The following is a 24,189-nucleotide window of genomic DNA, read 5'->3' as shown; positions in this document are numbered from 1 at the left end:
CCTGGGTTGGGAAGATCCCCTGGAGAAGGGAAAGGCTACCCACTCCAGTGTTCTGGCCCAGAGTATTCCACGGACCGTATAATCCATGGGGCCACAGAGTCGGACACGACTGAGCGACTTCCACTTAGCGTCTTTTTAAATTTTCTTCAAAAAACACTCCACCGCACTTTTTCAGCTGAGTGAGCAGCCACTCTATAAGGAAGCTGGACTCGGTTCTTAGCCGGCCTGATCGCTGCCTGATGCTCCGTGCCCACATCCTCTCCCCAACCTCTGCCAGGAAGGAGCAAGCGACCTGTAGCCACGATCCTCTGAGAGATTTCTCATGTCTAACCAGGCCTCTTTGAGGGTTCTTTAGGGTCTCTTCTAAAGGGTTCCCTCTTTAGGGAAGAAAATGCTTAAGTATTTACTGACAGCCCCCCACCTCTCCATGGGAGACATTTTCTGATGTCACGGAAGCGTGCCATGTGCCAACCTAGCTTTGAAATTCCTAGAAGCTACAAAAGAGGGCCCACCTCTGCTCTGGGAGGCAAACAGTGCATCGTAATATATCTATTAACGAGGCTCTTAGTTAAAGAAATGCAGCTTTGACTGTATTCCCAGAACCTTCCTCCTTCCCTTTTTATTCTTCTTTCCTCCCCTTTTTCTTTCTCACAGACACAGAATTTTAGGGTCAGGAGAGACTGATGGTTAAATCATTCAGCTCCCGTGGCTGTATACTTTCTCCTCTGTTTCCACTTTGTCTCCCCGCCCGTGCATGCTTCCTGCACCCTTCCTCTCTGCTCCCGCTTGCTCTGAGATCCCTGAAGCCTACAGGGTAGGCAGAGGCAGGATGCTGCCCTCCTGGGATGAACAGCAGGACTCAGACAGCCCTGAGGTCCCATAAGGGTTTGTGCGTGATGTGTGCTCAGTCGTGCCTGACTCTTTGCGACCCCAAGGACTGCAGCCCGCCAGGCTTCTGTGTCTATACGAGTGGAGTGTCCATGCTGGAGTGGGCTGCCATTTCCTCCTCCAAGGGATCTTTCCAGCCCAGGGATAGAACTCACATCTCCTGCATTAGCAGGTGGATGATTTACCACAGAGCCACCTGAGAAGCCCAGCATAAGGGTTTAGGCCATGTCATAATTTGAGGTTCAGGACCAAGCCACCCGAAAGGACCTACCTGACTGCATGGTCCTTTGTCTGTCTTAGCACATGAAAATGAGACCAGGTGCTCAGTTTCTATTGAATAAATGGATAAATTGTTTATCTGAAAAATAACATACTTGAAGGCCATCATTCTCTTTTAAAATGGAAACACACCCATAGGAGAATTAAGGGAGGAGCTTTCTTTGGTCACAAAGACCTTATTATGAACTGTTTCATCAAAGTACTTTTACCTAATTCAGTCAGCCATAATTGGAGGAGGAAAATGAGATTTTGTAATGACACAGAGAGGGCAAAGGTGCAATAATTTTGGAGGCTGGGCTATTCTGTATGTGGGCAGGTAGAAGGTTGAGAGGTCTTGAAACAAAACGGGAACTTTGGGCAGGGGCAAGCTACGGACACAGTGGGCACCTGAAGGTAAGAGAGGACATCAGGAGATGGGAAAGGTAATAGAAAGGAAGGATGGCAACAGCAGAGAACATGAGCATCACTATGACCATTTGGATTAGCATTATGCTGCTGCTAAGTCTCGCAGAACCTGCACTGAGTGGTCCATGACAAGTCAATGGTGAATGCGGGACTACCACCATTCGACAAGTATTGTAATTTTCCAAAACAAACAAACAAACAAACAAAAACTGCTCCATAAGACAGACGCTTACTCCTTGGAAGGAAAGTTATGACCAACCTAGATAGTATATTGAAAAGCAGAGACATAACTTTGCCAACAAAGGTCCGTCTAGTCAAGGCTATGGTTTTTCCTGGGGTCATGTATGGATGTGAGAGTTGGACTGTGAAGAAGGCTGAGCATGGAAGAATTGATGCTTTTGAACTGTGGTGTTAGAGAAGACTTTTGCGAGTCCCTTGGACTGCAAGGAGATCCAACCAATCCATTCTGAAGGAGATCAGCCCTGGGATTTCTTTGGAAGGAATGATGCTAAAGCTGAAACTCCAGTACTTTGGGCACCTCATGAGAAGAGTTGACTCATTGGAAAAGACTCTGATACTGGGAGGGATTGGGGGCAGGAGGAGAAGGGGACGATAGAGAATGAGATGGCTGGATGGCATCACTGACTCGATGGATGGGAGTCTGAATGAACTCTGGGAGTTGGTGATGGACAGGGAGGCCTGTCGTGCTGTGATTCATGGGGTCGCAAAGAGTCAGACATGACTGAGCGACTGAACTGAACTGAACTGAAGACAGACTGGGCTTGACCTTTGGCTGCTGTGATGATTAAGTCTGAAAAGAAAACTCATACTTTACTGGGGTCAAATACTCACAGTTCCTCAGAACTGCCTCACTAAAACATATCTGCCTCCTTCCTTTTTTATTTCATTTGTATGATTTGATTTTGCTTTGGTTTCTGGTTTTACAAATTATTAGTTCCCAAGTAGATAACGACAAGTGAAGGGATTAAAGGAAATGCAGGATGATGAAGTAGAAAGCCCAGCATAAATCAGGCACATGGCGATGTTTACCTAAGGTAGACAGGCTAAAGTATTGACTTGTTTTTCTTATTGTTTCCCTTCTAAGTCCAGAATACTGTGAGAAAGCACAAAGTTATCTTTTCAAGAATACTAATGCTACTGGGGAAAATATAAATAATGACAGGTAGGTCACTGCAATAATATTATAAGTATACAAGGCATTCCTCATTATTTCCAAAGAGATTCCACAATCTCCTCTGGAAATTCTAAAGAGATTTTCCCATCCCTTCCAAGATGTATACAAGATACAAAAAAGTAGGTGGGCATAAAGATGCATCTATACATGAGTAGAAACCACATGGACAAAACAGGGTACAATATTACTAACTTAGCAGTAGTCCTAACTGAAATCCCATTTCTGCCTACATTTATTTCAAAAGAAATCCCTCAGTGGCCCATATAGAATTTAAATGACATGCCAGAAGATTGTTAGAATTAATAAACTAATTCATAAATGGTACAAAGTCAACATATAAAAATAAGTTGTGTTTTGATACACTAAAAAAAGAAATATCTTAAAAATGTTATATCTTAAGAAGAAATAAAGAATCCCATAGACATTACAATAGGATCAAAAATAACAAAATATTTAGGAATAAATTTAACCAAGGGGGGGAAAGATCTATATGTTGAAAATTATGACACTGATGAAAGAAACTGAAGCAGATAAAAATCAATGGAAAGAAATTCCAAGTTCATGCATTGGAAGACTTAATATTATAGTCAATACTACCAAAAAGTGAACTATGGATTTAATGCAATCCCTACCAAAAAAAAAAAAAAATTAAAAATCCACCCTAAGATTCATAGGGGACTCTAAACAGTCAAAGCAACCTCAACAAAGCACAAAGTAAGAAGTCTCACACTTCCTGAATTCAAAACATGGCCAACAGGACAGGAAAAAATGCTCAAACATCACTAAGCATTAGGAGAATGCAAACCAAAACCACAATGAGCTATCACCTCACACTTCTTAAAACTGCAGTTAGCAGAAAAGACAAGAAATAACACGTTAAAAATGATACAGAGAAAAAGAAATCCCACTGCACTTCTTTTTTTTAAACTTATTTACATCGGAGGATAATTGTTTTACAACTTTGTGGTGGTTACTGCCATACATCAACATGAGTCAGTCATAGGTATATATGTCCCCTCCCTCTTAAACCTAAAGAGCCTCTTGATGAAAGTGAAAGAGGAGAGTGAAAAAGCTGGCTTAAAGCTCAACATTCAAAAAACTAAGGCCATGGCATCCAGTCCCATCACTTCATGGCAAATATGTGGGGAAACAATGGAAACAGTGACAGACTTATTTTCTTGAGCTCCAAAATCACTGCAGATGGTGACTGCAGCCATGAAATTAACAGATGCTTGATCCTTACAAGAAAGGCTATGACCAACCTAGACAGCATATTAAAAAACAGAGACATTACTTTGCCGACAAAGGTCCGTCTTGTCAAAGCTATGGTTTCTCCAGTAGCCGTGTATGGATGTGAGAGTTGGACTATAAAGAAAGCTGAGCACCGAAGAACTGATGCCTTTGTGGAGTTGGAGAAGACTCTTTAGAGTCCCGTGGACTGCAAGGAGATCCAACCAATCCATCCTAAAGGAAATCAGTCCCAAATATTCATTAGAAGGACTGACACTGAAGCTGAAACTCCAATACTTTGGCCACCTGATGACAAGAACTGACTCTTTGGAAAAGACCCTAATGCTGGGAGGGATTGGGGGCAGGAGGAGAAGGGGACGACAGAGGATGAGATGGCTGGATGGCATCACCAACTCAATGGACATGAATTTGAGTAAGCTCCGGGAGTTGGTGATGGACAGGAAAGCCTGGCGTGCTGCAGTCCGTGGGGTCACAGAGAGTCGAACATGACTGAGTGACTGAACTGAACTCTTGAATCTCCCTTGTACCTCCCACCCCGTCCCACTCCTCCCCTGGGGAACTCTTTCAGTTCAGTTCAGTTCAGTCACTCAGTCGTGTCCGACTCTTTGCGACCCCATGAATTGCAGCATGCCAGGCCTCCCTGTCCATCACCAACTCCCGGAGTTCACTCAGACTCACGTCCATCGAGTCAGTGATGCCATCCAGCCATCTCATCCTCTGTCGTCCCCTTCTCCTCCTGCCCCCAATCCCTCCCAGCATCAGAGTCTTTTCCAGTGAGTCAACTCTTTGCATGAGGTGGCCAAAGTACTGGAGTTTCAGCTTTAGCATCAGTCCTTCCAAAGAACACCCAGGACTGATCTCCTTTAGGATGGACTGGTTGGATCTCCTTGCAGTCCAAGGAGTTCTCAAGAGTCTTCTCCAACACCACAGTTCAAAAGCATCAATTCTTCGGCACTCAGCCCTCTTCACAGTCCAACTCTCACATCCATACATGACCACAGGAAAAACCATAGCCTTGACTAGACAGACCTTTGTTGGCAAAGTAATGTCTCTGCTTTTGAATATGCTATCTAGGTTGGTCATAACCTTCCTTCCAAGGAGTAAGCGTCTTTTACTTTCATGGCTGCAGTCACCATCTGCAGTGATTTTGGAGCCCCCAAAAATAAAGTCTGACACTGTTTCCACTGTTTCCCCATCTATTTCCCATGAAGTGATGGGACCAGATGCCATGATCTTCGTTTTCTGAATGTTGAGCTTTAAGCCAACTTTTTCACTCTCCACTTTCACTTTCATCAAGAGGCTTTTGAGTTCCTCTTCACTTTCTGCCATAAGGGTGGTGTCATCTGCATATCTGAGACTTGATATTTCTCCTGGCAATCTTGATTCCAGCTTGTGTTTCTTCCAGTCCAGTGTTTCTCATGATGTACTCTGCATAGAAGTTAAATAAGGAGGGTGACAGTATACAGCCTTGACGTACTCCTTTTCCTATTTGGAACCAGTCTGTTGTTCCATGTCCAGTTCTAACTGTTGCTTCCTGACCTGCATATAAATTTCTCAAGAGGCAGATCAGGTGGTCTGGTATTCCCATCTCTTTCAGAATTTTCCACAGTTTATTGTGATCCACACAGTCAAAGGCTTTGGCATAGTCAATACAGCAGAAATAGATGTTTTTCTAGAACTCTCTTGCTTTTTGTCTGTTGGTCCATGTCCAGTTCTAACTGTTGCTTCCAGATCTGCATACAGATTTCTCAAGAGGCAGGTCAGGTGGTCTGGTATTCCCATCTCTTTCAGAATTTTCCACAGTTTCTTGTGATCCACACAGTCAAAGGCTTTGGCATAGTCAATAAAGCAGAAATAGATGTTTATGGGAATGTAAACTGGTGCAGCCACTACAGAAAACAAAATGGAGCTTCCTCAGAACATTAAAACCAGAACTATATATAGTATGACCCATCGATCCCATTTCTGGGTGTACAGCCAAGTTAAATCTCTGTCTCAAAGAGAGATCTGCACCTCCATGCTCACTGCAGCATTATTCACAACAGGCAAGAGGCGGGAACGACCTGATGCCCATCACTGAGGGAATAAACAAAGTAATGTGTACATATAGTGTGGAATATTAATTTAGCCACATGAAAGGTAGAAATTCTGACTTTCGTGATAACATAGAAGGACCTAAGGGTCGCACGCTAAGTGAAATAAATCGGATGGGAAAAGATAAGCCCTGTGTGTTCTCACTTACATGTGGAATCTAAAAAAGCTGACATCACAGAAACAGAAAGTAGAATGGTGGTTATCAGGGGCTGAGGGGTGGGGAAAACGGAGAGATGCCAGGTCAAAGGGCACAAACTTCCAACTGTAAGACAAATTCTGGGGGAGTCAATGCACAGCATGGCAACTATCGTTAACAGCACTGAATTACACACACACACACACACACACACACACACACACGCACACATATACATATATGAATGTTGTTAAGATAGTCGATCTTAAATATTATCACCATCAAAATGGTAATTATGTGAGGGGACAGAGATGTTAACTAATCATATTATGGTAACCATTTCACAATATGTACATGCATCAAATCACCACACTGTATACCCTGAACTTACATATATGTCAATAACATCGCAATAAAGTTGGGGAGAAGGGAGGGAGTTACATATGTGTAAGTGCTGCATAATTTACAGCACTTTACATTCATAATCTCCTTTGATGTTTATAGTTTTTTTGAAGCTCTCATTCTAAAATGATGAAATTGGTACCCAAAGGCCTAGTGTGACCACTATAAGGATACACAGCTACTGGTCATAAAACCGAGAACCAAACCTGGTCTTCCAGCCCAATATACTTCCTGTTGCATTAGCAAAATTTTCCTTTTCTTTACTTACATAAATTTCCAGAGTACAGCACTATAAACCCAACATCTGTATACACTACACAGTGATCGCTATTGCAAGTTGCCATAGCTACTGCGAGTTCCCGTCCGTCACCACAGAGTTGACACCACCCACTTCACCCATTTCATTCACTGCCCAACTGCCTTCCCCTCTGGTAACCACTCATCTGCTCTCTGTGTCTATGAGTTTGCTTTTATCTTTTTGGTTAATTTGCTTTGGTTTTTAAAATTATACATATGAGTTAGAACATACGGGCTTCCCTGGTGGCTCAGACCTACAATGCAGGAGACCTGGGTTTGATCCCTGGGTGGGGAAGATCCTGTGGAGAAGGAAATGGCCCCCCACTCCAGTACTCTTGCCTGGAGAATCCCATGGACGGAGGAGCGTGGTAGGCTACGGTCCATGGGGTTGCAAAGAGTTGGACACGACTGAGCGACTTCACTTTCATTTCAGGACATGTGGTATCTGTTTTTTGCCACCTGACTTATTCCACTCAGCATAACACCTTCAAAGTCCATCCAGGTTGTCTCAAATGGCAGGATTTCATTCTTTTCATGGCTGAGTAGTAGTTCACTGTATTTTTACTGCATCATCTTTATCCATTCATCCATCAATGCAAACTTTATGTTGTTTTCCTATCTCAGCAATTGTAAATAACTGTTGCAATGAACACAGAGGTGCATACATGATTTTCAATTAGTGTTTTCGTATTCTTCATAGCAATACAGAGAATTAGAGTAACTGGACCATATGGAGGACCCATAACTTAATTTTTGGAGGACTTTCCATACAGTCTTCCATAATGGCTGTGCCAATTTCCAGTCTCACCAACAGTGTATAAGGGTTCCCTGTTCTCTCCATTGGAGAAGGAAACGGCAACCCACTCCAGTATTCATGCCTGGAAAATCCCATGGACTGAGGAGCCTGGTGGGCTACAATCCATGGGGTCGCAAAGAGTTGGACATAACTGAGCGACTTCTCTGTGTGTGTGTGTGTGTGTGTGTGTTCTCTCCATCTTCTCCAACATTTGCCATTTTTTGTCTTTTTTAATTTTTTTATTTATTTTTTTAATTTTATTTTATTTTTAAATTTTACATAATTGTATTAGTTTTGCCAAATATCAAAATGAATCTGCCACAGGTATACATAATAATAGCCATTGTAACAGGTGTGAAATGGTATCTCATGGTGGTTGTGATTTGCATTTCCTTAATATTTAGTAATGTTGAGCATCTTTTCATACACCTGTTGGCCATCTGAATGCCTTCTTTGGAACAATGTCTATTCAGGTCCTCTATATATATATTTTTTTTAATCAGATTATTATTTTGCTGTTATTATTGATCTGGGATATAAACCTGTTATTGGATATATGATTTGTGAATATCTTCTCCCATTCAGTAGGCTACCATTTCATTGATGGTTTCCTTCACCAGGGAGAAACTTTTAATTTGACACAATCCCATTTTGTTTATTTTCCAGCAACTTTTAAAATTTTCCAAATTGGGCTAATTATACCTTGGAAATAATTAAGACTTCCAAGACATTTTGAAAGTACAAAGAAGCTTTATCTATAACAAAGTGATACTTGCATTTTTAACATGTCCTTATACCCAAGAGTTCGAGTGTTGAATAATACATTCCTGTCCATAGGTATCCTTGGATACTAAACTCTAAAATATAAATCAACACCAAACTCAGAACATCCCAAATCTTTCAAAAGTAAAAAGAAGTTAGGATCAAGGAGAGAAGCTATGGAGAAGAGAGCTATGATGGCACCACCTTGGCCGCATCCTACTCACTGCAGGAAGGGCAGCTGCCTCCGGCGTTCCATGCGTCCTCCACCGTCCATGCTCTCAGCCCTTGTTTCTCTGCCTTGGACCCAACTTTGCTAATTTCACAGTACCAGACAATACTTCTTTGTGTTATTTAAAGTACTCTATTTAGGCCCGTTGACTCCACTAATTAGTCTATAAATATTGGACCTTTACCCACCGCTTTGGTAAGCGAGATAATTCCGGGGGAAAGGCCAAAGCCTTTATGGTCAATCAGATGACGAGGGAGGGAGTATGGTCTTTCAGCTGAGGACAATGGACAACATTATGTGGTGAGACAGAAGCTATTAGCAGGATCAATATTTCTCCTAGCACCTTAATAAATCATTGCATCAGAGCCCCGACACAGGATGGAGACCTCAGTCTACCTATGTGGAGGCTTCTAAACTGGAAAATAAAATTCCATTTAAACTACAAAGACTTAACTGGCACACAAAGGAAATGACAGGTGACAGCCTCCGGGTTCTGAGCGTGTTCGGAGTTTTTAAATTATTAGTGGGGGAAAAAAGGCAGAAAGACAAAGAACGCTGCTACTCTCCGGGCTGCACATTTACAATTTGCAACTGGTAAATATGTATGAATCTGCTGTGCTAGCTCGGCGTGACAGACAGCTCCAAAGAGTCAGCACAGAGCAGAGGAAGCCTGGTGGGAAGCTCGGTGGCTATAACCCACCTCCCCCACACTTAACAGTCCTCAAACTTCCTGAATCTCCTCTTACTTAAATACTCTCCTTTGAAAATGGTTTCTTAACATGAAAAGTATTTTGATGCCAACGGACAAAGCATAGCCAAGTGTCCCACGCTCAGCTCTAACTATATCACAAGATATAATAACAGTCAATCCTAAAGGAAATTAACCTTTATATTCTTTGGAAGGACTGATGCTGAAGCTCCAGTGAGTTGGCCACCAGATGTGAAGAACTGCTGCTAAGTCACTTCAGTCGTGTCTGACTCTGTGCGACCCCATAGACGGCAGCCCACCAGGCTCCCCCGTCCCTGGGATTCTCCAGGCAAGAACACTGGAGTGGGTTGCCATTTCCTTCTCCAATGCATGAAAGTGAAAAGTGAAAGGGAAGTCACTCAGTCGTGTCTGACTCTTAGCGACCCCATGGACTGTGGCCCACCAGGCTCCTCTGTTCATGTGATTTTCCAGGCAAGAACACTGGAGTGGGTTGCCATTTCCTTCTCCAATGCATGAAAGTGAAAAGTGAAAGTGAAGTCGCTCAGTCGTGTCTGACCCTTAGTATGGACTGCAGCCCACCAGGCTCCTCCGTCCATGGGATTTTCCAGGCAAGAGTACCAGAGTGTGAAGAACTGACTCACTGGCAAAACCCTGATGCTGGCAAAGATTGAGGGCAGCGGGAGAAGGGAGGGACAGAGAATGAGGTGGCTGGATGGCTTCATCGACTCAATGGACATGAGTTTGAGCAAACTCCCGGAGACAGTGAAGGACAGGGAAGCCTGGCGTGCTGCAGTCCGAACGGTCGCAAAGAGTCAGACATGACTGAGTGACTGAACAACAACAAAAATAATTGCATCTGTTTTATAAACTCCTAACCTCCCCTGTTCTCTTTGATGTTTACAAGAAAACAAGCAAGCAATTAAAAATAGTTACTAGGCCTAGCTGTCCAATTATTTTAACCATAGACCTAATTGTTTTTCTTTTCTAATAAGTACCCAAAGACAAAAGAAACATTTTGCAGTGATCAACACAGGGAACATTAGGCTTTCTGTTAAGGACACTGTATCTCCTTTTTTTTTTTTATACAGATAGTGAATATAGACACTACTTTGATTCCACTATGACTTTTTCTTTGTGCTACAATGCTTAATTAAAAACTTTTTTTTTTCTTATAATCACAAATGACTTTACTGTAGGTCTCTCAAATCATGCAGCAAATGAAAGCTGAGAACTAAGAGGTCACACCAGGAAATTTGTTTAGAAAAGGCTATAGCTGTCAAACCAGCAATAAAAGAAAGCCAGGCTCCCTAACAGCTTAAGATATTCTTCATGATTGATGAATTCATTTCACAAACATTTATCAGATGTTTAAATATAAGTTTGATAAGAATTATATCAAAGCAAAGTTCCCAGAAGGTTCCATCCTCAAAGAGAGCTCGACCATCTAAATGGGCACATGGCAGGTACACATCAGAAAGTTACACAGCATTACCGGATTTAAGTTATAACACAAAGTAATGCTCAGCTGTCACAAGCACGGCATGTAATCATGTGCCAAGGAGGGGCTACAGCAAAACTTAAATAGAAATCTCTACTGGCAGGAGTCTTCAGGGAAAGGACTAGGGGAAAAGATAACACAGCCGAGTGAGACAGGATTTGAGTGGGTGAACAAGAACACTAAAATACTCCTGAAGGAAAAGCAAGACAAGCCAGTGAAAGCACAGAGTCCACTGCGAGGCTGAAGGTTCACGCGGCAGATCAGAGCAAGCAAGGGCAGAAAAGTCCACCCAAACGACCAGGAAGGGAAGGGGCAGGACCGCCTGAAACTCCAGGTGAGGAAAGTTTAGTATGATGGGAGAAGAGACGGAGAGTCGCAAGATGCTCTGACAATCTCCAAGTCCAGGAGCATCTGGGGTGTAGAAACTGCAAAGGAAGAAGATACCCTCTCTACATAATAGGTACATTTCATGTACGGCCAGACTTGCAGAAGGAAGTCAGAGCTTTCAGGAGACGCAGGGGCAAGCCACAAGTTCAGAGAAGGGGTGCTGGGGACATGGTTCTTGCAGAAGGAACTCCTTGATGGGAATACAAGTGAGGGTATGTGAGAGGAACCCCTGCCTGGATGGTTTCTGAGACAGGAGGGACAGAGGTGGCAGAGATGAGAAGCACAGGGACTTTGACTGAATGCAATCTGGTGTCACAGGTTCTGGGGCTCTGCTCCGTGCTAGAAATAGCACCTTCCTTCAGCCTCGCCTGTCACTGGCAAGAATCATCTCCTAAGAGATGATCTTCACACCTTAACCAGCCCCGTTCCAACAGCTGAAAGAGCTGGGCTGAAAGCAGAAGATTCACTTTGTGGCTGAAGTAGAAAAAACAGGAATGGGGAGAAACATGTTGGTTAGGAGGTCACCCCTCATGGGGCCTAGAGGGTTCACTAGAACGGTCAATCTTCCACCCAAATCCCCTGCCTTATGAAGTTCCAGCAAGTCCAGGGACAGTGACCCACTGAGGGAAATCGCGTCAAAGAGAAGAGGTGGAGGGGTCCTGGCTGTGAGAGCTGTGCCCCTTGGGCCATTACTGCTTGGAAGATTGGATCTGTGGTGCGTGCTGAGGGCTGGGAACCAACGTGGTGGTGGGCTGTCAACAAGGCAGCGTCTGCTACTTCGGGTGCCTCCGGGGGAATGCCCCTGCCAGGCTCTGAGCTGGCAGCTGCCCTTGCGGTTCCACAGCAACTTTCTGACGGCTTTCAGTGTTTCAGGAGAAAGGCCCTCAGCTGTTGGGTCAGTGTCGGGGCTTGACTGGTTGGGAGAATTCTGCCCTGAGGTCACCAGTGTGACTTGTTCGTCTGGTGTCCTTGATCAAGCAGCAGTGGATCCGAGAACAATTAGCTGTTTGTTCATCTGCGTGAGGCTGAGCGAGGCAGGATGGACGATCCAGCCGGACTTAGGCTCCGGCACCTCACTCAAGGAGTCAGGATGCTCCCAGGGTTTGTTTGTATGGGCGACAGGGCAAGTCCAGCATTTCTATTGCAGATCACAGTGAATTAGTCACTGATTTGCCTTCGTTGCTCTGACAAGCTTTATTTATTTTTGCCTCTGTGACCAGGAGACACTCCCACCTTTCAATATTAAATAGATTGGGCAATTAATTATTTTTTCATTCTTTGTTTTTCCCACTCTTTCAGGTAAAGGGAAACATGGATCGTTATGGCAAATTACAGATGCTAATCAATAAAAAACAAAAAGATTAAAGAGAAGTAGATTTGTGTAAAAAAAAATGTTTTCATGTAGCAGAACTTCCTTTTACCAGCCAGTCTTGGGGACTGAGCCATCTTTCTTATGAAAGAGCATTTCTTTTCTGCCACATGATCTACTTCTCTCCGCTAACCACACTTTGTCCCTTTTTAAAGAGGATGAAAGCAACATAAGAAAACTTGTTTTCGGCCTCCCTAGCCCTTGCCCCTCTTCTCTGAACTACGCGGCTTCCATTACCAAAAAAGGTGGCACAAACAGAACAGAAATGTGTTACCAGGGACGTGTTACCTCAGTTCACTGCACCACTCGCTCAGCTAAACCTGGCAAACTCGGCCACATCTGGCCCCTTGGCAAGTCTCGGTGGAATTCAGCGGTGGCAGTCCACAGAAGGAGACGGCAACCCACTCCAGTACTCTTGCCTGGAGAATCCTGTGGACAGAGGAGCCTGGTGGGCTGCCATCTATGGGGTTGCACAGAGTCAGACACGTCTGAAGAGACTTAGTAGCAGCAGTCCAGAGAAGCAGTGCTGAGACCGACACCAACCCTCTGGCCTGCTGATCCCTCAAATGTGCAAAGGTCACAGGTCACAAAAACGCCTCCTCCAACACATGCACCCTTACTTGGTGTTTTCATAGTTGTTGTTGTTGTTTTTTTTCCCTCTCTCATTTTTCAGTGCTTGATTCTCTCCTTTAATAAAAACCATTTTTGTCCTCTGGCTGCTTATAAACCTCACTGGAATCCAGAATCCTGAGCACAACCTTACTTTCTTCATGACATGGGAAAAAGTACAGACTCAGGGAGATTTCAAATCTGTGGACCCGAAACCCACTGTGGATTCTGTAGATTTAGATCTCACTGTCTCTCAGGCAGTTCAAACCGCTTCTGAAAAGAAATGCCTATTTAAATAGGCTTCCTCTATGGGACTTCCCTGATGGCTCAGATGGTAAAGCGTCTGTCTACAATGCGGGAGACCCAGGTTCAATCCCTGGGTTGGGAAGATCCCCTGGAGAAGGAAATGGCAATCCACTCCATTACTATTGCCTGGAAAATCCCATGGACAGTGGAGTCTGGTAGGCTACAGTCCATGGGGTTGCAAAGAGTTGGACAAGACTGAGCAACTGAACTGAACTGATGTTTCCTGAGGTTTAAATAAGTTATCACAAATCATAAGTATATTAAAAAAAAAAAAAGAAAAAAAAAAAAACATGAACAGGAGAATAAGAATCCTAACTGCAGAGAATACATGGAATTTCCTCTTGTAAGTCAGTAGCCAAAGGTAATACCGTAGGAAAGGAACCATCCAGAACAGTGGCGGGAATGACAGCCACAAAGATCAGCAAAATGTATATAATGTATAACAAAGAAAACCTTAATTTCTAACAGGAGCATGGACCACAAGGAAAAATACCTAGTTCTTTGGGGTAACATATAAAATGCGTAAATATATTCTTCTTTAATAAAGGGCTTTCAATATACTCTAACTGGGGGTTTTCTTCAAAACGAATATATGATTAAAGTCAAAGTTTCAGCTGGTTCAAAAGACTACCCAAGAAATAAAGGCTTCCCTACAAACAGAGGCTCACTTTCTAGATAATAACCCTACAGTTTCAAGTACAGTTCATGCATATAAAAGCATATATATCCATATATTTACATATGTGCATATTTGCTGGTACATGCTTAATCTATATGGAAACTGGCTATTTTCTTCAGATGTGCTCAACTATATATAAAATTCCTACAGCCCTGGTTTGCATCATTGCCATGGATTGACTTACCCTTTTTTTGACAGCTACTTTGTATCTTACTGAACAGGTTATCATAAACACTGATATTCCTACTGAAACAGGAGGGAAGTGGGCAGGGCACAACCTTTGAAGAATGACACAGGCCTAGGGCACAATATCAACCGATGGGAACCAAATGGGTCCAAGATGGCAGACACGTCAACTTGACTAGGCCTTAATGCTCAGAATAAGCTCCCTGCAAACATGTCAGCAAGCTAAATGACACACCCAGAGGTGCCATGACAGCTCCAAGGTCGACCATCAGAGACCAGAAAGTGGGCGGTGGCCCGTTCCCTGGAAATCTCAGCCGCTTCCCCAAAACATTTGGAATAATCCTCCCACTCGTTAGCTTATGAAATTACCTGGCCCATAGAAGCTAATCACAGCACGTTTCGCGGCTTCCGCTTGCCCTCTGTGATGGCCCACACACTGTGGAGTGTGTTTCCGTCTGAATAAAATCCACTTCTTACCTATCACTTTGTCTCCCACTGAATTCCTTCTGCCATGAGACACAAAGAACCTGATTCTCAGTAAGTCCAAACACCAGGTGAGTGATTTTAATTAAAAGATCGTGGGTTTGAGTCTCAAGCAGGGTTTTGGCCGGGTTCGAGTCCCAGACGTGTGGGTTACAGTCCCAATCTAAGGTAAACGGTTTCACTATTGACATACTTTGAGATTACTTCCAAGTTTTAACTGTTACAAAAGAAGATGCAATATGCTTTCCTGCAGTGAGAGTTGCCTATCTTGTACAAATAGACCTAAAATTCCTCCAAAAAACCACCTTGCCCATCTACACTCCTTCCAACAGTGTGAAAAGTTTTCACCCTCACTAGATAACATCACCAGCTTAAATTGTTTTTAATTGACAAGTGAAAAATGCCACCTCATTTTAACTCTTTTTTTTTCTTTCATCACTAATGAGGTCATGTTTCTTGGCTATTGTATTTTTCTCAGAATTAACCATTCATATTCTTTATTTATTTTCTTCTACTGGGTTGTTATTCTTTAATGACGCAAACATAGGAGCCCCTTGCTTAGCAAGGAAATTAGCCCATCGACTGTCATACATATTACAAATTCTTTACCTGATTTTCATTTGTCTGTTGACTAAAGTTTTGTTTCAGAGTGGGAGGCAGTCGTCTAGAAAGTTAGGTATTATTAAACAATATGTCAGCAGCTGTATTGAATGCAAGGTCACCAGAACTCATTGACGGAAAGCCCTCTAGTAGGCTCTGACCGTGGGGTCACTCTCACCTGGCTTTTCTTGCCTTATCCTCAGACAGGATCCTGACTCAAAAGTGCCTGTTCCTTTTATCTAGAGGTTGCTCAAAATCCAGTAAATATTTGTTTTATTTGTTCCCCCTCCTTCCTTGCCCAAAATTTTGGGGAGAGTCAGGGAGAAAAGAACTCATTTGATAAAATAAATTCAGCCACTTCCTAGGATTCCGTTTCCATCCTCCCAGTGATTAGCCCAAATCTTATACTCCAGGGTTCTGCACCCTGTCCCTCGTCGTCACCAGTGACATGGGTTATCAGGCTGTGCCCCCTGTAGGGCACTGGCCGGACTTGCCACCGGCACGCACAGAATGACAGGGCAGGAGTCCAGCCAACAGAGAGCTCGCCTGTACTTCTGCAGGTGGGAGATGGTGACAAAGGCCAAATCCTCACCCCCAACTTGTTCACGGTATTGCCCAGAGCTCCAAGGCTCAGAATCCTTAACTATGAGATACAGAAAAATACAGGGTGTCCGAATAATAAAAGCAGCTACATAAGAGGACTCCTATATCTGCTTGCAATACAGGAGACCCGGGTTTGATACCTGGGTCAGGAAGATGCCCTGGAGAAGGGCATGGCAACCCACTCCAGTATTCTTGCCTGGAGAATTCCATGGACAGGTGTGACTGGTGGGCTACAGTTCATGGGGTGGCAAAGAGTTGGACACGACTGAGCAACTAACACACTTCATAGCATAGGATTCCTATATGGTAAAAGGAATTTTTACATAGAGCAGCACCTGGCACATGGCAAGGTTTTAAATAAACACGTGGTGTGATTTAGTCACTAAATCATGTCCAACTCTTGCAATCCCAGGGACTGTAGCCTGCCAAGCTCCTCTGTCTATGGGATTCTTCAGGCAAGAATACTGGAGTGGGCTGCCATTCCCTTCTCCAGGGGAAATCTTCCCAACCCAGGAATTGAAACTGGGTCTCCTGCATTGCAGGTGGATTCTTTACCTACTGAGCCATGAGGGAAGCCCTAAATAAACATAGTTCGTTAATGATAATGAGACCAGAGAGCAATGTAAATTAAGAGTGTGATAAAATCCAACCAGCCTTACTCCAGTACTAGGTGACCGCAGAAAAGGGAGCCCCACGAGGTCTGTGAAGAAATGCAACAAGGAAAAGGCAGGACGTGAGAAGGAGGACTAAGATAAGCAAAGACCGATGCTGTGTGCATTCCGAAGGCGAGGCTGGGAAGAGCCTTAAAGACACCACTCCCCCCAGACCCTGAGTAAAGCAGGGTGGGCACAACCAAAGCAGCATTGAGACAGGAGGAGGAAATGGAGACTGCCCAGGAGTTAACCTCTCAGGCAGCTGCACTCTGTTTGTTTGAAGACGAAAATGTTTACTTACTCTTTGCTCTCAAGGAATAAACTGGATCAGCTGTTGTCGCAGATGGAGAGCTAACCCGGAACAGAAGAGAGGAAAGCTGCCTTCCCAAAGTTTCTCTCTCCGGCAAATGTTTGCAAAGAGAAGCACCTTTCCCACAGAAGCCCTGCCTTACACTGTAAGGCTTCTGTGTGTGCTGTGTGCTCGGCCGTGTTCAACTCTGTGCAACCCCTGGGCTGTAACCCCCCAGGCTCCTCTGTCCATGGGGTTTCCCAGAGAAGGATACTGGAAGGGTTGGCATTTCCTCCTCCAGGGGGTCTTCCTGACCCAGGCGTCGAACCCGCTTCTCTTGCACCTCCTGCGCTGGTGGACAGATTCCAGGCTTATGGGAAGAAGAACTTCTAGGTTGGCCCCTGCAGCCCCGGCTGATAAACGCTGCTAAGGCAGGGCTGGAAGCCTGCCTGGCTCAGTCATTCACTTGATATTTGATGTCTGCCTACCACCTGGGCACAGCTCTCCTAAGACAGGAGTGGCAGTCGTGGGCAGACACAGAAGGTGTCCACACTCTGAGGTTTGTTCAGTGCATGTGGCGGGGGGGAGGTGAGGGAGTGGGAAGAGCGAGGTCCACAGAGCAGAAAAGTAAATGAATGGATGAAGGAGGTGCCATCAGACAGGAAAAGTGCCGCGGGGAAGGTAAAGGCAAGCCCCATCCTGGGGTGGAAGGTCACTTTGAGGAAGCAGCATCAGATGACACCTGAATGAAGAGACAGATCAGCAGCAGGAGTTCTGGGCAGAAAAAAGCAAAAATCAGAGCAAAGCAGTGGAGGCTGGGAAACGCCCAGTGTGTTCCTGGCACAAAAAAAGCCAGCAAGGCTGGAGCCTAGCGAAGGGGAAAGTGCCAGGGGCCATGCTTCCTAAACAGAAAGTGACTCCATGTTCCAGCTTCATATATCATGCCCGCATGTCCCCCTCCCTCTGCCAGGGTCTTCATTGGCAGTGCCTGCCAGAGGTTTGGTGCTAGTGGTAAAGAACCTGCCTGTCAATGCAGGAGACCTAAGAGATGCGGGTTCGATCCCTAGGTTGGGAAGATCCCCTGGAGGAGGGCATGGCAACCCACTCCAGTATTCTTGCCTGGAGAATCCCATGGACAGAGGAGCCTAGTGGGCTACAGTCCATAGGGTTGCAAAGATAAAGCAACTTGGCACGCACGCCAGGGGTTTAGCAGCTCCTTAGCCGCTGACACAGAATGCGTGAGGCCAGGTCTTCAGAAGGGCCCAAGGCCAGCGGGTCTCATGCAGGGATCCAGCCAGGGGGCCTTGGGATTCCAAGGATGGAAGGAAAGTGAAATGCTTGAGTGAGTGAAGGGTAACGAGGTGCTCATGGCTCCAGTACCCAGAAAAGTCACCCTGGATATTATATATAAGGGGGGAGGGTGGATTTCAACCCATCTTCAGAGAATTTTCGTCTGACTTAAAGGAAAGATACATGCCTCCCCCTCCGCCCCTTAGTTTGCCTGTGAGCTTCCAAATTAGCACTTTGGACAAAAATCAACTGGGAAGAGCAGAATTCCAAGGGAGTCCTATGTGCAAACCAAGACCAGGGGAAGGAGACAACTGCTGACGTATCACTAACCTTTTAAGATTCACGTAAGTACTAAAACAAAACAAAATGCTATCCTAGTAAATGTCCCTAAGGATGACCCTGAGAAGCAAAACCAAACCATTGATGGTGGAAGTGAATCTCACATAGTAGGATGATTTTTAAAGCGGTTTTTCTACCTGCTGACATCTTTTCAAAATGCCTACTCTTTATAATCACCGTGAATATTATAGTATCAAAATAACTTGTGACTGATAATTAAGAACAGAAAATTTAAGAAGTGCCTGTTTTTCTAAGCTGAGTTTCAAGTAAATGATTTCTACTAAAATCATGCTTTCCTACAGAAATGTTGAATATAAGTAAGTTGCTCTGAAGAGCTACAGTTAACACTTTTTACCCACTTGCCATTTATCAGCAAGGATTAATAGGCTAGTTTATATCTGACACCACACTTCTTTACTCTTAAAATAGTAAGACCAAATTTGACTGCTTTCTTAAAAAGAATGTTTGTTCCACAGTCACAAAGAATAAAACTCAATGAACTTGTCACCAAAGGTTAGGCATTTTGAACATTTCAGGTATAGTCATTTTGGGCAAACTATCAATGCATGGGTGGAAGAATTTTATGCTTATTATATCACATGAATTCTACTCTACTAATAATTCTAAAGGGCTTCCCTGGTGGCTCAGATGGTAAAGAATCTGCCTGCAAAGCAGAAGACCTGGGTTCGATCCCTGGGTAGGGAAAATTCCCCTGGAGTAGGAAATAGCAACCCACTCCAGTATTCTTGCCTGGGAAAGTCTATGGGGTCGCAAAGAGCCAGACACAACTGAATGATTTATCACTTCACTTCAATAATTCTAAAGAAGAAGAACACCCAAATTGAATAAATGTACTTGATTTCTGGATATGGGATACACATATTGTTATCCTCAATGGCAATAGCATCTCTATATTCCGTTAGAACGTGACTTTTTGTTCAAGTTCTATGTGCAGCAATAGAGAAGGAATTTTAGTTATATGAATAAAAAGAATAAAGCATTATTTCTGAAAGACAAGAGCTAAAACTAGAAGCTAAAAACTTAGTGTTATTTGGACTGTTATCATTTATAATTAAAAGACATTGCTTCCACTCTTGGAAGAAAAGGTATAGATCTTTGAAAATTTAATAATGTACTAATCTATACACATATTCTGCATAAAATGTGGTAAAAATGGGTGAAACTTTCGCAAATTATAAAATACTGCAAAATGTAAGCGCATGTCATTATTACTGGAGTCGATTTATTCTGCCATTTATTATCACTGAAGCCCTGTCCGTAATTATTTTTTTCACTGACCAGCCACAGGTCATTTAAAATAAAAATGAGCAGAAGCATCTGATCCCCTAGAAGTAGAAACAGCTAATGCAAAAAGGTATTCCAGGGACTTCCCTGGTGGTCCAGTGGTTAAGAATCCACCTACCAGCACAGGGGATGTGGGTTTGATCCCTGGTCGGGGAACTACGATTCCACATGCAAGTAAGCCTGTGCAGTAACCAGAGAGCGCGCCGCGCTGCAGCAACTGAACCTGTGCGCTCTAGAGCCCGTGGCCACAAGAGAAAGTCCACGCGCCACAGAACAAAGAGCCTGCATGCTGCAACACACGCCCAGTGCAGCCAAAATAGTTTTTTTTTTTTTTTAAGAAAAATGTATTCCATCCACGAAATGAATGTGTTGATTCATAATCTGAATGAAGTGCCTTCCTCTGAGTCAATTCTGATTGGTTTTTCCAAGGTCTTTTTTAAATTCACCAGAACGGATGAAGCATAAAAGATACAACTAAAACCTGATCGTGTAATTAGCAGCCTGGAAGCTTAGACCAAAAACCATGTCATAACCAGGTCCTCGATAGGAAGGTCAGTATCAGGGCGTATCCCTTATACTTAACTCTGAAGAGTCAGCAAAGTAACACATTTTAATATAAAATCAGCATCAGGGGTTTTTCTTCCTGTGAGCATTAATTTTTAATACTTTAACCTCCATAACTATTTTAAAAAGTACTTACTCTTCAGTCCAATGAGTTCTATCATTTTCATATAACCTTTCTATAATAGTTTTAAATGTCTAAGATGGTTTAAAATGGATAAAATTAAATCCAGTAAATAAATGGCTTGCCAAGAGTTACTTTTTTTCCTTAAAAAATTTTTTTAAATTGTTGGAAATGACAAATATAACTCCCAAAGTTAATTTTACACAGTAAATGATTAATCTTCATGCATTTATAAGTAGTAAAATGAGAATCAAGATATCCCTAATTTAGAGGAGAAAAACTGAGGTTCAGAGAAATAAGCACCTTGTCGAGAAGGGATCGGTGCTTAATCCACAACTCCACTGTGCTCCTTTCCCATAATCAGAGCTGCAAGGAAGAGAAACCGAATTTACAAGGGAGATTTCATAAATCCTGATAACACGAGTCAGGGTATGCTTATGTAACTTCAAACATCTTGGAATTAAACAAGGCAGAAACCCAGAGCTTGGTATTTATTGAATTACACACATACCTTTCCTTGCTCTCCTGTTTACAACAAATTTACAATAAATATTTATAGGATATTTTGATTGGTGAATTCTAGCCAGTGTGCTCTCTAATGAGACTACAGCTTGTTTGGGTTTTAAAGCTTTCTGACACTTAAAAATGTTTACTTTGAGTTACACAACAACATATGGGATCCTTTTTGTAAGCTAAATTTTATATGATCTTAAATGAAAAAAAAAAAAAAGGGAGAAAAAGCCTCAGAGTTAGCAGTAATATTGGATCATGAGGACTTACTGTGTCATCCCTCTTTGTATCAACGAGGATGTAGTTTCTTATACTTAGGAGAGTTTAAAAGCACAAGCAAAATTTTTGCTCTTAGTATAACTCCAAAGTCTCTACTGTGCAACAGAGTAGAATGATTAGCAGATGTAATCCAAATGTATTGTAGGTTTCAAAGAATTTAGTTATTTAAAAAAAAAAAAAAAATGTTTGCTTTGGGTCTCTCAAAATCACAGAAAATTCTCCCTCACTGTAAAAATGCTGATTGGTTGTACTCTCACAAAACAAAATATGAAAAATTCCTAGGTGATGGGTTTTTCTTTGTGATAGACTAACAGTCTCCCCCACCCCCCCCCGATTCTTTGACAAACAGCACTATTATTTATAAATGAGTTAAATCAAATAGTATATAGCCATAGCCACAATACTTAGATCAAAGGTGTGAGATAAACGCTTTGCCTCAAAAGGATAACCCAGAAACCATGTTCCGCCTTCCCTGATGTGCGTGGAACCTTCCAGAACAGCCAGCAGGCCGTGCACTGTCCGCGTGACATGCTATCACCTTAAGAATACCCAAAATCTAAGTCAACATGTCAGCTTTTGACAAGGAAGAGCTGTCCTCAACAAACACGTCAGGGTGCCTTTGGAAGGAAGTCGGACATCCCTCCTGCCATTTCTGTCCCTAAGAGACAACTCACACTTTCCCCATCAACCCAGCACGTGTTGTCAAATCAGCCTGCTCCTCCTGAAGTTCTGAGGGTCAAGTTAGATCACATGTTGAGAGGAGAGAGGGCAGCACAAATGAGAAAGAACCAAGCAACAGAAACAGCACATCCACACATGGTCATCAGTTCCAGCTTCGTCCACGTCGTCACCTGGCTGCTACTGCTGTTGCTAAGTCACTTCAGTCGTGTCCGTGCGACCCCATAGATGGCAGCCCACCAGGCCCCGCCGTCCCTGGGATTCTTCAGGCAAGAACACTGGAGTGGGTTGCCATTTCCTTCTCCAGTGCATGAAAGTGAAAAGTGAAAGTGAAGTCGCTCAGTCGTGTTCGACTCTTAGCAACCCCATGGACTGCAGCCTACCAGGCTCCTCCGTCCATGGGATTTTCCAGGCAAGAGTACTGGAGTGGGTTTCCATTGCCTTCTCTGTCATCACCTGGAACAGACCCCAAAACCACAGAACTGATTTCCTGGGTCTGCCAAAATTTAAGCTGCTACATGAATTTGTTGACTTAGGCCCATTATTCGTATAATTATTATTTTTTCAACACCACAATCATTAAGCTTACAAAACTCATTTTATTAATGAAATTAGACAGAGGAAAGCAAACCGACTTCATTTCCAAAACCAATTTTAATCTATTCATAGTTGGCTGCCCAGGGGTCAGGAGTGAGAAGCACATGGAGGCCGGGAACAATGGAAAAGTGTGACTGACTGATTTCATGCTGTACATTAAGGGTGCTGACCTGTTGAATCTCCAGGGCTAACAACACAGGTAAGGTAATCAATAAACATTAAAATAATCAGTTCATGCAATATGGCTGAGGTCTCTTTGCAAGAGGGGCTTTAAAAAAAAATAGGTAACAAACAGTAAATAGTTGTATTCCCTTAGATATGCCTTGATTTAGGAATCCACACACTTCCACACACTCAACCTTCATCTGGCATACTTCCAGAGTTCTTTAAAGGGTCTTCCTGCCTCCACCCTCTCAGTCTTTTCCAAACAACACTGCTATTAAAATGAGCTTTTCTATAACTATGTTGGATCACATCTGCCCTTCTCACCCCCGGTTCTGCATTCTTATTGGGCTCGTTTATGAAACATGGCACACAGATTATAAAAACTGACCATGGCAGGCAGATAAACAGATTGGAAGGATGGATGGATGGGAGGGTTGGAGGCAAGCTGGGATGCTGGCTGGCTTGTTGAATCAACGAACAGACGTAAAGAAGGAAACAGAGAAAGATGTTAAGATAGACCCCAGATATTCACCCAGGATATCTTCATTAACCAATTTATCAGTTATATGGAGAATAATTTTTCTGTTCTCTGAGCCTTTTGCTTTGGCTCACAGGCCTTCATGAAAGCTTTGATTTCATTGTAACCCCTAGGCTTGGGTGAAAGACACTCTGACACTCGCCCAAAGAGACTCTCAGCAGAGGAAATGTCCCTTAGGATTCCTGTGTGGAGAAGCAGATTGAGACAACGCCTCTTTACTCAGGCCAAGCTCCTTAGCTTGCAAACCCTGTCTTTCTCCATCTGGCCTCTGTTGTTCTCAGTCAGCTTCATCTATCACTAATCTCACTCCCCAAGGATGAGCCTCTGGTAGCTCCCCGACCATATCATGATACGTCTACTTCCTTGTCTTTTCACGTGATGGTTTTGCTTTTCTGCCTGCTTGATAAATTCCAGCGTGGTTCTGAACACCCAGTTTATAAATTATCCCATGTCACACCCTGGGAAAAGTTGGTTATTCCCTTCTCTAGATTAGCTCTGTTAACTCTCCCATAAATATAACTGCACCAATCACATGTGCTGTCTATGAGTTTAAATTAATATCTGAGAGCAGGAACTTTGTCTTAATTTGTCTCTGTTCTCTTAGCACCCAGCAGAGTTTGGACACATTGGGGTAGCTTCAGATGTTGTCAAGTTACAAGGCAAAGGGAATAGTGACTACGTTAACCAAGAGACGAGAT

General features: G+C 43.3%; 1 protein-coding gene and 1 long non-coding RNA gene across 2 annotated transcripts in view; both read right to left on the bottom strand.

Moving 5' to 3' along the window:
* LOC123328863 (translation initiation factor IF-2-like) overlaps positions 1 to 24,189 on the bottom strand; it is a 384,326-nt gene that overhangs the window by 121,756 nt on the left and 238,381 nt on the right. The gene's annotated exons all lie outside the window — the stretch shown is intronic.
* LOC123328848 lies at positions 10,441 to 22,431 on the bottom strand. Its single transcript, XR_006543850.2, has 2 exons — positions 17,118 to 22,431; positions 10,441 to 13,126 (listed from the first exon to the last, which is right to left on the bottom strand). It is a non-coding gene; the product is annotated as an uncharacterized LOC123328848 (long non-coding RNA).

The sequence above is a fragment of the Bubalus bubalis genome, chromosome 13, assembly GCF_019923935.1.
Source record: "Bubalus bubalis isolate 160015118507 breed Murrah chromosome 13, NDDB_SH_1, whole genome shotgun sequence".
NCBI lineage: Eukaryota > Metazoa > Chordata > Mammalia > Artiodactyla > Bovidae > Bubalus > Bubalus bubalis.
Note: the sequence above shows the minus strand (reverse complement) of the source record. Positions and strands in the feature narration are given on the sequence as shown.